The sequence below is a fragment of the Oncorhynchus masou genome, chromosome 8 (genome assembly GCF_036934945.1).
Source record: "Oncorhynchus masou masou isolate Uvic2021 chromosome 8, UVic_Omas_1.1, whole genome shotgun sequence".
In the NCBI taxonomy this organism is placed as follows: domain Eukaryota; kingdom Metazoa; phylum Chordata; class Actinopteri; order Salmoniformes; family Salmonidae; genus Oncorhynchus; species Oncorhynchus masou.
In genome coordinates this window covers 22,885,690-22,898,025 of record NC_088219.1, presented here as the reverse complement: position 1 = coordinate 22,898,025, position 12,336 = coordinate 22,885,690, and the positions used below count along the sequence as shown (strand labels likewise).

At 41.7% G+C, this 12,336-nt stretch overlaps 1 pseudogene; it reads left to right on the top strand.

Moving 5' to 3' along the window:
* LOC135543786 (uncharacterized) overlaps window positions 1–12,336 on the top strand; it is a 102,300-nt pseudogene that overhangs the window by 48,714 nt on the left and 41,250 nt on the right.

The window sequence follows — 12,336 nt, the reverse complement described above, 5'->3', positions numbered from 1 at the left end:
AACTATGACAGACAAAATGAGAGAAAAAAATACACACAGACTCTTCTGTATTTTTTTTCTTCTCATTTTGTCTGTCATAGTTGAAGTGTACCTATGATGTAAATTACAGGCCTCTCTCATCTTTTTAAGTGGGAGAACTTGCACAATTGGTAGCTGACTAAATACTTTGTTTGCCCCACTGTAGGTGGCAGGGAATTCAGGCGCTGGAGAATCGAACTTGCTATCAATGGAGTAGTTTAGTAACTTTATTAAAAACATAGTTTCAAAACCATAGTACATAATAAAAGCAAAGTGGGTACGAGGACCCATCGCGCACCAATACAACCTTCACGAACATGAAAACAAACAATCTCTGACAAGGACATGAGGGGAAACAGAGGGTTAAATACACAACAGGTAATGAATGGGATTGGAACCAGGTATGTAGGGAGACAAGACAAAACCAATGGAAAATGAAAAATGGATCAATGATGGCTAGAAGACTGTTGACGTCGACCGACGAGCACTGCCCGAACAAGGAGATGCATCGACTTTGGCAGAAGCCGTGACGATGACAGAGAGGTGGGGGTGTTAATTTAATTTGGAAGCTTTTATTTTCATATTTACTACTGTAAAACATATTTACCACAGCATTTTAAACAAATAGGAGAATGGTTAAATAAGCATTATTTAGAGACCCCCCCCCAAAGTTTGACTTCCGTTGGATTTAGGGGGAGCTCATATCTCAGTCAGGGGAGCTGTGACCCCTCTGACCCCCCTTCTCACCCTGATTATATGTCATGAAATGTAGTTTTAGAGGGAATACTATGATGAGAAATAAAGCAAACTGTTGACATTAGGCCATTTCCTCCTCATTTACTTTCAATTTAATAACACCTAATGTTACATGGTAATGGCTGGAGCAGAATAGATGGAATGGTATCAAATACATCAAACACATGGCTTCCATATGTTTGATACCATTCCATTGGCTCCGTTCCAGACATTATTATGAGCCATCCTCCCCTCAGCAGCCTTCACAGACCTAATCCCATAAGCCAATAATTATGCTTTGATTTTAAAAACACCTCTGATTTCCCTTTCTGACAAATTCCTTTCAGGATTAGTTTAGTTTATACTACATTGTAGTATGTACAGTACTGTAGTAGTGTTTGGTGAGAGGGTAGTCCAACTTATTATAGGGTTCCATGTCATGTGAAGGCGTTAGCACATCGATCGGTGGACCTGAGCTTGAACAGGCTTCTTGGAACTACATTCATATTTTAACAGGCCAGGCATATTTCTGTGCATGACGAACCAATGTGAAGTGAGAGCTTCAGATCTAAGTCTAATTTATCCTCCTGTTCAGCCTGGTAAAATACCAGGGAGAGGGAGTCGCAAGCCACAACCGCTATGAGGAGAAAGTAAGTTTCTATTGGCCTCGATATGAACATGCCTGAATAGGACAGTCCCTTAAACTCTTCATATTTAATAATATGTTTCCTATAATATTCTTTATATAGTAAGAAATAGCTTTGGTTTAAAGACACTGGGAAACCTTGGGACTGTGTTGGATGAGCAGTAGACTGGAGCCTCTCCAGTAAGCCCACTGTTCCGTCTGCTACTATGGTCCCTGGGTAATAACCAGGCCCGGCTCCAGGATTACATACCTGAGGGGCCATTTTAAATCCACGGGGGGGGCACAACTAGTATTGCTTTAGAGCCTTAATAACACAAGGTAGGTTGGTCCTGCCACTATTCAAATGTACAAACATGTACAAACATGTATCTGAAATGTAGCCGTGCACATCGACAAACATTGGTTTATATGATAACACGAGAAAGATATGGGGCCCACTACAACATGTGTATCTGAAATGCAGCACTCGCTGCAGTAGGCCTACATATAATTAGCGCATACAAACACTCACAGATCAGCTCGAACAGGATGAGCATCACTAGCTTATCAAAAACTCTTACAGGCTTCATAGCTTAAACTTCAATCATTTAAACTATAGGCTACATTTCTGTTGAATTTGTGACATTACGTAATAAGCCAAGAGTTTCAGAAAACCTAACTAAATCAAACTAAGTGAATATTCTATAGTCATAGCTGTTGTGAAATGTCCTACATGGCAGTAGGTCATTTGAATCTGCCGTGAATAAGAGTAAATGCCTATTCTGAGAGCAACACACACACGCTATAGCAAGAGAGCAGGCAGGGGGTGAACAAGTAGGCTGTGTCATTTTCATCATATTGACATCCCTTTCACAGTAGCCTATCGTACAATGACTGTGTAATGGAAATGAATGAAAACAGAGTGAACATTTGTCTACTTGTTCTAGTAGGCTACACATGATATTGCTCCTGCAAAGAACATTTAAAAAACGTATGCCTATCTGAAATTCAAGACAATGGACAGAAGGCTACTGCCAGTCAGCCTGATGAAAGGATAACGTAAGATGCACTTCCAATTTCAGCGTCACCAAACCAATCGGCAACATTGTTCCAATACCCGTCAAATAACGCAAAGTTGTATAGCTATCAATAGCAATTAGACCTGCAAAAGCAAGCAATGACATTAAGAATCACAGATAATTCTAAAATATGCATTGAAGTCAAAAGCAAAGGCCTAAACTGTACATTAAATGTAAAAAATCTGGCAAACAACCAGTAGGCTTACATGAGGGAAAAACTATTCATGAATAATTCTGGCATGATGGCCAGGGACATAAAGGTTGTAGTTTACCATTTAGACGAGTTGCAGCCTCCTCCATTCTGTGTTAAACCTCATGAGAAGTTTGAATTCATTGGCCTTCCTGGCGAAATTTACTTGTCAGGTCTTTCTCAATTGCCAACTGGACAAGCTGGGCTTTTCGTTGATATAACAGGCTGTGTCTGTGTTCACTGAATACGTTCTTCAGAGCGGAGAATGAATTTTTGCACATTGCTGTAGATGTCCCAAATGTTAATCCAAATTCATGTTTCAGTGCCAACAGCACAGCTGGCATTGCTTGCAAAGGCCCGCCGTATCTTTGAAGAACACTGAGTGGGGTCCATTTGTTGTTGCTGGCTGTGGTTGCGATTTCACTTTGCAAGAATAAAAAAAACTCAGCTTCCACTGGTTCTGTTTTGGTTAGATCCAACAGGTCGTCAGGTAGTAGGGGCTGGGGTAACGGAGGTACAGGTACTGTGATGCTACCCTCCTGCTGTTGGTCAGCAGGCAGTGTAGGGGATGGGCAGGTATTACATTTGCTGCTAAGCTCCTCAACCTCGGTGGTCAGGTCAGATCACATCGAACCAGCGGCTGAACCTGTTTTTATTTCTCATGTTCTTTATGGGGCCGTGTTCATTAACAATACCACTGAAAATATAAAAAAGGAGGTCCAAGCATCTTTGACAGAGGGGATCAATCTGATTTTATACCATTTTTAGGAGGGCAGTTAATGAATTAAGGCCTGCTCATGACAGGAAATTTCACGAAGCAGCCATTACGAATGCAGGCTGTAAAACAGTGATCACTAAGGTCATTACAGAAAACACCAGACTGATATCTATCAGGATTATTTGTGAGGATAACATCGAGGAGAGAAGCCTTTTCTGTGTGTTTGGAGTCACACCTTGTGGGATTGGTAATAATGAGAAGGATATAGGAGTCCCATTGATTTAGGACTTAGTCAGGTGGTTTAAGCATATCCCAGTTTAGGTCACCTAGCAGGACAAATCCAGACTTAGTGTAAGGGGACAGGAGAGAGCCTAGGGCAGGTAGGGTACAGGCTGGTGCTGATGGCGGACGATGGCAACCAGAAACAGTCAACAAAGACCGATTTGATAGTTGAATGCTTAAAATAACCGAGCATTGAAGGTGATCCTTGGTAAAGATTGCCACTCCCCCACCTTTGGAAGATCTGTCTTGCCGAAAAAGGTTATAACCATACCGTACTTTCAATTGATCCATTTTAAGTAATACACTTCTAGTGTTAATGTGCAGAAAACCCAGGCTTTTACGAGAGCAGAAATCAGTGAAGCAGATATCAGAGCACAAGTCAGAATTGGGGCTAGCAACAATACATGGGCCGGGGTGTACATGTACATTTCCAAATATCATCAGCAGTAATACAATGAAGGCACGGCAGAGTACAGGGAGAGCTCTGCAATGTTGATTTATGACATTTGAATGTTCATTAGATGCCAACAAGATCATATTGTACAGCAATTTCATCTGGTAACATGAATACAACGCGAGAGGTGGCTAGAATAGGATGGGAGGTCAAAAGTCTGTGTAACCAATAGAGAGTCAGAGTCCCAAGTGTGGGAACAAACATAGTCTGTCCCACAGTTGGCTAAACAAGAAAGTTCATAGTCAACAAAGCCTTCAGGAGTCATGAGGCAAACAGCAAAATAGCAAAAAGCACAATAAAAAAAAGAAAATATGTAACGACTTGGGGCTAGCCATTGTAAGTTCAGAGTAACTTGCCCTAACAGTGCGTGTGTGCTGGAGGCGAGCGAAAGCTCAGGAGAGAGGGCGGAATGTGGTGGGGTACCTGTACCAGACAGGGCAGACAGTGAACAGGTGGAATCCAAGCAGCAGTGCAGTAGGCAACGGGAGTTGGTGTCACACCCACTTGGGAGAAGCTTTTATTTCTGGAGGCAGATTTCTTGTAGACAATACCAGTGGATGGTCTCTGAACAGCGGAAGAGGGTTTCAAAGGCCTCTGGATTTTGGTGGGGCAAGGCCTCAACACCTCTCACTTCACACCTCAGTGCTAATCGAAGTAGTCAAATATATCAATGTAATGTACTTTATTTTTCATTTTTCTTCTTCTTCTTGGCTTTCAAAATAGCATCAGACAAAACACTACTCACTCAGTTCCAGGTTGGATGGTATCCTCAGGTCTCTGCTGTTTGTTTGCCAGAGCACCCTCTGTATAGCTTGGAAGCAGGAAACCTCACATGCAGCTGTGTCTCTTTCTCTCTCCCTTGTCTCTTTCATGACCTCTATCTAAAAAAGGTAATGAATGCAGTACCGTATGACAATGCATGGCTAGGTGCCCAATCAGAATGCATTGTTTAAATGTAACTACTACATATGGCATTATCACATCCCCCTCCCTCCCTCCCTCCCTCCCCTCCTCAAATCATGGGGGGTCGATGTCCAGCTTTGCCACCCCGTAGAGCCGACTCAGGTAATAACTGCCATCAGAGCTGAAGTCAACAACTGCCCGCTGTTTTTTCTCAAAACATCTCTCCAGCAAGAACATTTGAACAGCATGAAGTCCACCGGTCAATAAAAGCTTCCCTGGGATCAGTCAGTCTTGTGGGGAAGTGGAAAACACACATCGCTTGTCCCGGTGACACAACTCACTGCCCAGATTGACAAACGAGCACATTGGCTTGACATAAGTTGTCTGTAGCAATATGTTAGCATTCTGGTCCCTGGGCGGCGTTTCATGTGCTTAAGCTTTGAGTGGCTAGGAAGAATTGGCCCTGAGGACTCCAGGGCTTGAGAGGGCATGGAGGAGGAGGATTTTCCCTGCTTGACTGGTTATGAGACTCTGGAGGAAGAAACAATATAGAGGGATATCAACAAGTATGAGATACAGTAGAGACAGAGGGGAAGTCAGTGGGTTAATGAATTTACTCACAACACAGTGGGAATATGACATAGAGCAGATTGGCCTCTTAAGAGGTATGGCTGGTTGAGATATAATATTACAGAGAAAATAAGCATAATGTGAGAGACAAGCACAAACCACATGATCTTCTCTTAGGAATTCATGGCTGCCAGCAATTGATTCATTTAAACATGCAATGGTAATGGATGTAAACACATGAACATAAAAGCTGTTGTATTGTACATACTGTATGTAGTGAATAGAGATGCTGTTGTTTGTGTCTTTGCTGCTGTTGTTGTAGTAGAGGGACTGAAACTTGTGTTCTGCTGTGTTGTGAGTTTTCTGCAGGACTGTACAGTATGTTCTAGTTTTGTGTTCTACTATGTGTTTAGTGTTGTAGGATTGTGTGTTCTGTGTTCTGTTGTGTCTTGTGTGTGGTCAGGACTGGGCCTTGCAGGAGTACAGCGGGGGTGTCCTGTTAATGTCATGGCACCAGTGCTACTGACATATTACCACCCCGGCCTCCGCAGGCCCTGTGGCAGGTAATAAACCCTGCTAACTGCTACTGTTCACCATCCTACCAGCGCTGCATCTACCCTGTATATTTACCAACACACCTTCTATGACAGCCCTTACACTATACTCTTTCTCCACCCACATATTGTCTATGCCCTCTCCTTCCACCGTAACACACACACACACACACACACACACACACACACACACACACACACACACACACACACACACACACACACACACACACACATCAGCCTCTGTATCCCCCATCCGGCCCCATAACAAACCCGCACCAGCTAGCTCCTGAGCAACAATCTGAACCAACCTAAGGACGAGCAATATAATTGATGTCTTCTTCACTAGGAGACATTAGTTGAGGCCCAAAACTGTACAGTTGAAAGAGATTGGGCAAAAGGAGTGTCTCATACCGTAAGTCTAGCTGCACATCTGACTGGCTGACGTACAGCAAATTGAGAAATGATGTGACTAAACTCAACAAAAAGAAAAATAAACTGTATTATGAAGCCAAGATCAATGATATAAAGAATGATGGGGGAAAAACTTAGTAGCACTTTAAATGAAATTATGGGCAGAAAGAGAAATTCAACTCAATCTTTCATCGAATCAGATGGCTTTTTCATCACAAAACTATTGATTTTGCCAATTATCTTTATAATTACTTCATTGGCAAAGTAGGGAAACATAGGCAGGAAATTGACCCACAGCGATCAGTGAGCCATTGTATTCATTATTTTAAAAAAAAGATTAATTATGAAAGAATTTTGTCAAGTTAGTGTGGGAGAAGTGGAAACATTATTGTTATCCATCAATAATGACAAACCTGCTGGCATTGACAACTTAGTTGGAAAGCTACTGAGGATGGTATCTGACTCTACAGCCACCCCTATCTGTCATTTTTTTATCTGAGCCTAGAGGAAAGTGTTTGTCCTCAGGCCTGGAGGGAAGCCAAAGGCATTCCGCTACCCAAGAATGGTAAAGCGGGCATTACTGGCTCTAACAGTCGACCTATCAGCTTGCTGCCAGCTCTTAGCAAATGGTTGGAGAAAATAGTGTTTGATCAAATACAATGCTATTTCTCTGTAAAAAAATTAACAACAGACGTTCAGCATGTATATAGAGAAGGACACTCAACATGTACTGCACTGACACGAATGACTGTGGGAGTGGCACTGTTCGATGTCAGGGATTCTATTGACCATAACCTGTTGGAGAAACAATGTATGTGTTATGGGTTTTCAACCTCTGTCATATTGTGAATTTTGAGCTATTTTTATAATAGAACACAGAGGGTTTTCTCCAATTGAAGCTTCTCTCATGTTAAACATGTAAAGTGGGGTGTGTCTCAGGGCTTTTTACCAATGACCTGCCACTCGCATTAAACAAAGCCTGTGTGTCCATTGTCATAACTCTCCTGTGATGATCTGAAGGATCAGGTTACAGTGGGTGCGCTCTACAGCGTGCTCTCTCTCGCTGTTTTTTGGCGGTCGTAAAATATGCTGTATCTATGCTCTGTAGTTTTTGAGATTGGAATGTAAACTGTATAACAGAGAGAGACTTGGACATCAACATTTTGAATAATTAAACAATATTTATATTTTTGAGAATGTGGGAGTGGTCCGTCGACACTTAAGGGAAAGTCATGTCGAGTTTGTCTCGTTTGGTGATCTCATGAAGGATAGGAAACACACATTACTGTGCCTTTGCCTGTGTCTACTTCTCAATTAGGGGGTTTACATCTAAATGTTGTGAAACGTATATGATTACATATTAAACTATTTGTGAAAAGATGAAATGTGACGTTCTAAATGAGAGTATGGATTTTCATATAAAGTTTAACTAGTCAGTGGTCACGTCCCCGTGAGTACAGAAATTTACATCGGCGTCATGGAATCACCCCCATCTTCCACAGAGTACAAGTATAATAAGTATAAGTATAATAAAGCTTCACACAAACATGGTCTCTTTTTTGCTTTCTAGAGTAAGGCAGTTAAAAAATGCAGGCGTTTCAGGCTAGCTCAGTGTTTTTTGGAGGACAAAGAACGCTGAGTTGCATCCAAAGAACACCATACCTACTGTGAAGCATGGGGGTGGAAACATCACTGCCCCAAAACATCACTGCTCTAGAGGAGATCTGCATGGAGGAATGGGCCAAAATACCAGCAACAGTGTGTGAAAACCTTGTGAAGACATACAGAAAATGTTTGACCTCTGTCATTGCCAACAAAGGGTATATAACAAAGTATTGAGATAAACTTTTGTTATTGACCAAATACTTATTTTCCACCATAATTTGCAAATAAATTCATTAAAAATCCTACAATGTGATTTTCTGGATTTTTTTTCTCATTTTGTCTGTTGAAGTGTTGAAGTTGAAGTGTACCTATGATGAAAATTACAGGCCTCTCTCATCTTTTTAAGTAGGAGAACTTGCACAATTGGTGGCTGACTAAATACTTTTTTGCCCCACTGTAATTTGGTATTAAAAATCACATCTTTTCGATTTAGTGTGATCCTTGTTCCTGCTTTCCATCGCTAAGCCGTGTACTCTCTGGGCTATATTTGGAGACTTTGAGCTGCACACAGGCCTCTGAGTGGTCTGTTGTCAGCCGCCTGCGAGGGGGGCTCAGGATTGACTTCATGTGTAAAAAGTTCCTTTCACATAGATACGTGGATCCAAATGCTGAAGGCATTGCACATGCAACCTTCAGACTGTCAAATTTCATTGGCAGGCTCTTCCAACAGTGAATAAGGGAGGACCCTTGATCTTTCTCAGTCCCTTCCAGTTCTTTGCACAGCTCCGTGAATTTTGATGACCAAAGGGAGGATGCCTTTAGCTTGATCTGCTGCATTTCAAAGTCCTCGGTACACTCCGATAATGTCAGTACTGATGGTGTGTCGCGTTGACAGCCCTTTGAGTTACCTGAAGTAGCGGAACTTTCCACTTTGAATATCTCGCAAGTCGATGTCTAGCTTGGCAACGATTGGCTTGCACCCTTGAGCTCATTGAGGTGACCTGTTATGTCAGTGAGAAACACAAGTTTTACAAGCCAATCCTCCTCCTCAAGCTCTGGGTAGTTTTGGCCCTTTTCAGACAGACAGGTTGTAACCATATTCAAACACTTCACAAACTGTTCCAGAACCTTCCCTCCACTTAACCACCTGGCACTGCAGTGGAGAGGCAAGTCTTTGTGAATTTGTTCCATCTTTTCCAGCAGTGACCGAAACTGTCTGTGTGTCAAAGACGAGCGAGCAACAAGAAATTCACGATTTTAACAATAGTATTGGAATTAGAAATCTTGGGACACAGATTCTCTTGGTGAATGATACAGTGAAATTTAACCACGGGGTGGCCAATCTTATCTTCAATCAACTTTGTGAATCCTTTATGTTTCCCCACCATAGCATGGACACCATCAGTTGTAATAGAGAATATGTTTTTAATATCGACACCCTCTCCTCAAAATGATCAGTGAAGGCTTTTGCTACATCTTCCTCTTCAGTAGTACCATGCATGGGTTATAGACAAAACAGGTCCTCATGTACCTGCTCTGAGTCACAGTATCTTGCCACACCTGCCAGACATGGAATGTCATTCACATCCACACTCTCATCAAGGTATAGACAATCTTGATGGGAAACTATTAAGAAAAGTAGCATATCTTTAACCAAAACCTAAAGGAGTGTGTTTGTCCACATGTGTGGAAGGAAGTTAAAGTAATTCTACTGCCTAAAAATAGTAAAGCATTATTTGCTGGCTCTCACAGCCGCCCAATCAGTTTGCTGCCTGTTCTTAGAAAAATGATGAAGATAATTGTGTTTGAGCAAATACAATGCAATTTTCTAGAGAGCAAGTTAACTATGGACTTTCACTATTCATACATCAAATGTATTTGCCACATGCGCCATACACAGCAGATGTAGCCTGTACAGGGAAATGCTTACTTACAAGCCCTTTTTCCAAAAATGCAGAGTTAAAAAGTACAAAAAAAGAGCAAATAATTAACAAAGGAAATAGCAACTCAATAAAATAACAATAACGAGACCATATACAAGGAGTACCGAAACCAAGTCAATGTGGTAAAATGTACATATATCTGTCCTATTCCCTTGCCACTTTGTCACTACCTACAGTACCAGTCAACATTTTGGACACACCTACTCATTACATAGTTTTTCTTTATTTTTACTATTTTCTACATTGTAGAATAATAGTGAAGACATCATAACTATAAAATAACACATATGGAATCATGTAGCAATGTACAAATGTTCTTCACAGTAGCTGCTCTTTGCCTTGATGAGAGCTTTGCACACTCGTCACACTTTTGTCTGTAGTGTCTTTTTTTTCGTTGTGTCGGACCCCAGTAAGACTAGCTGTCACCATTGATGCTGGATAATGTTGATTATAGTAAAATACATAAATAAATCAATGGGCAAGAGAGAGGGTGACGGAGAGAGCAGGAAAGATGGATGTAGAGAACAAGAGGGAGAGAGACTACTGTATATGTACACATCTACCTCAATTACCTCGTTCCCTTACACATCGACTCGGTACTGATACCCCATGTACTGTATATAGCCAAGTTATCATTACACATTGTGTATACATTCCTCGTGATATAATTAAATTGTTGGGAAGGGCCTGTAAGTAAACATTTCACTGTTAGTCTACATCTGTTCTTTACAAAGCATGTGACAAATAAAATTTGATTTGATGTAGGTACGTGTAAAAGTAACTAGCTAGCAGGATAGATAAGAAACAGAGTAGCAGCAGCATGTGTGAAAATGTGTCTGTGTGAGCTCGGACCCAGTGATGTACTGTGCCGTACGCACTACCCCCTGTAACTCCTTACGGTCAGATGCCAAGCAGTTACCATTCCAAGTGGTGATGCAGCCAGTCAATATGCTCTCAATGGTCCAGTTGTAGAACTTTTTGCCAAATCTTTTCAGCCTTCTGAGAGGGAAGAGACGTTGTCGCGCTCTCTTCACGACTCCGTTGGTGTGTTTGGACCATGAAAGTGATGTGGACATCGATGAACTTGAAGCTCTCGACTGCTCAGTCGATGTGAACGGGGTCGTGATCTGCCCTCCGTTTCCTGGAGTCCACGATCAGCTCCTTTGTCTTGCTGACTTTGAGGGAGAGGTTGTTGCCTGGCACCACACTGCCAGGTCTTTGACCTCCTCCCTATTGGTTGTCTCATCGTCATTAGTGATCAGGTCTACCACCATTGTGTCGTAGGCAAACTTCATGACAGTATTGGAGTAATGCGTGGCAATGCACTCAAGAAGGGCACACAAATTGTAGTGCACTGACTCAGATGACAAATTATTGGTTAAAATAAATGGATAATAAGATGATAGTTGGAGCTGTATTGTTAGATTTCAGTGCAGCCTTTGATGTTATTGAAGAAACTCACTTGCTATGGCTTTACATCACCTGCCATCACATGGTTGGAAAGTTATTTATCCAATAGAACCCAGAGATTGTTCTTCAATGGAAGCTTCTCTAACATCAGATATGTACAGTGTGGTGTCCCTCAAGGCAGTTGCCTTGGGCCATTACTCTTCTCTATTTTTACATGATTTGCCACCGGTCTTACACCAAGCTAGAATGACTATGCATGCGGATGATTCTACACTCTACATGTCAGCACCCAAAGCCAGTGAGCTCACTGAAATAAGGAGTTACGATAAGTAACGGGTGATTAATAATAAACTGCTATTAAATACATCTAAAACCATTGCATTTGCTTCAAAACTTCCAGGTGTGCAACGAGTGTGCTGAGAGTCGGGAAGCAAGTTCAGGGAGTGAGTGTTTTAATAAATAAAAGAAACAATGAACACCACAACTAATGCACCGACATGAAAACAGAGTTAATAACACCTGAGGAAAGAACCAAGGGGAGTGACAGATATAGGGAAGGTAAACAAGGAGGTGATGGAGTCCAGGTGAGTGTCATGAGGCGCAATCAACAGCCTGATGACCTAGAAGCCAGTGAGGGAGTATACGTGACAAGGTGTAACATTGGATGGTCAATTATCATGGTGATATTGACCAAGTTACTTTGAAGAAGTGTGTCTGTTTATAAAAAGATGTTCTGTATTTTCTACACAAAAAACAACTGTACAAGTTTTTCAGGCTCTGGTCTTGTCCCATCTTGATTACTGTGATATGGTCAAATGCAGCAAAGAAAGACAGGA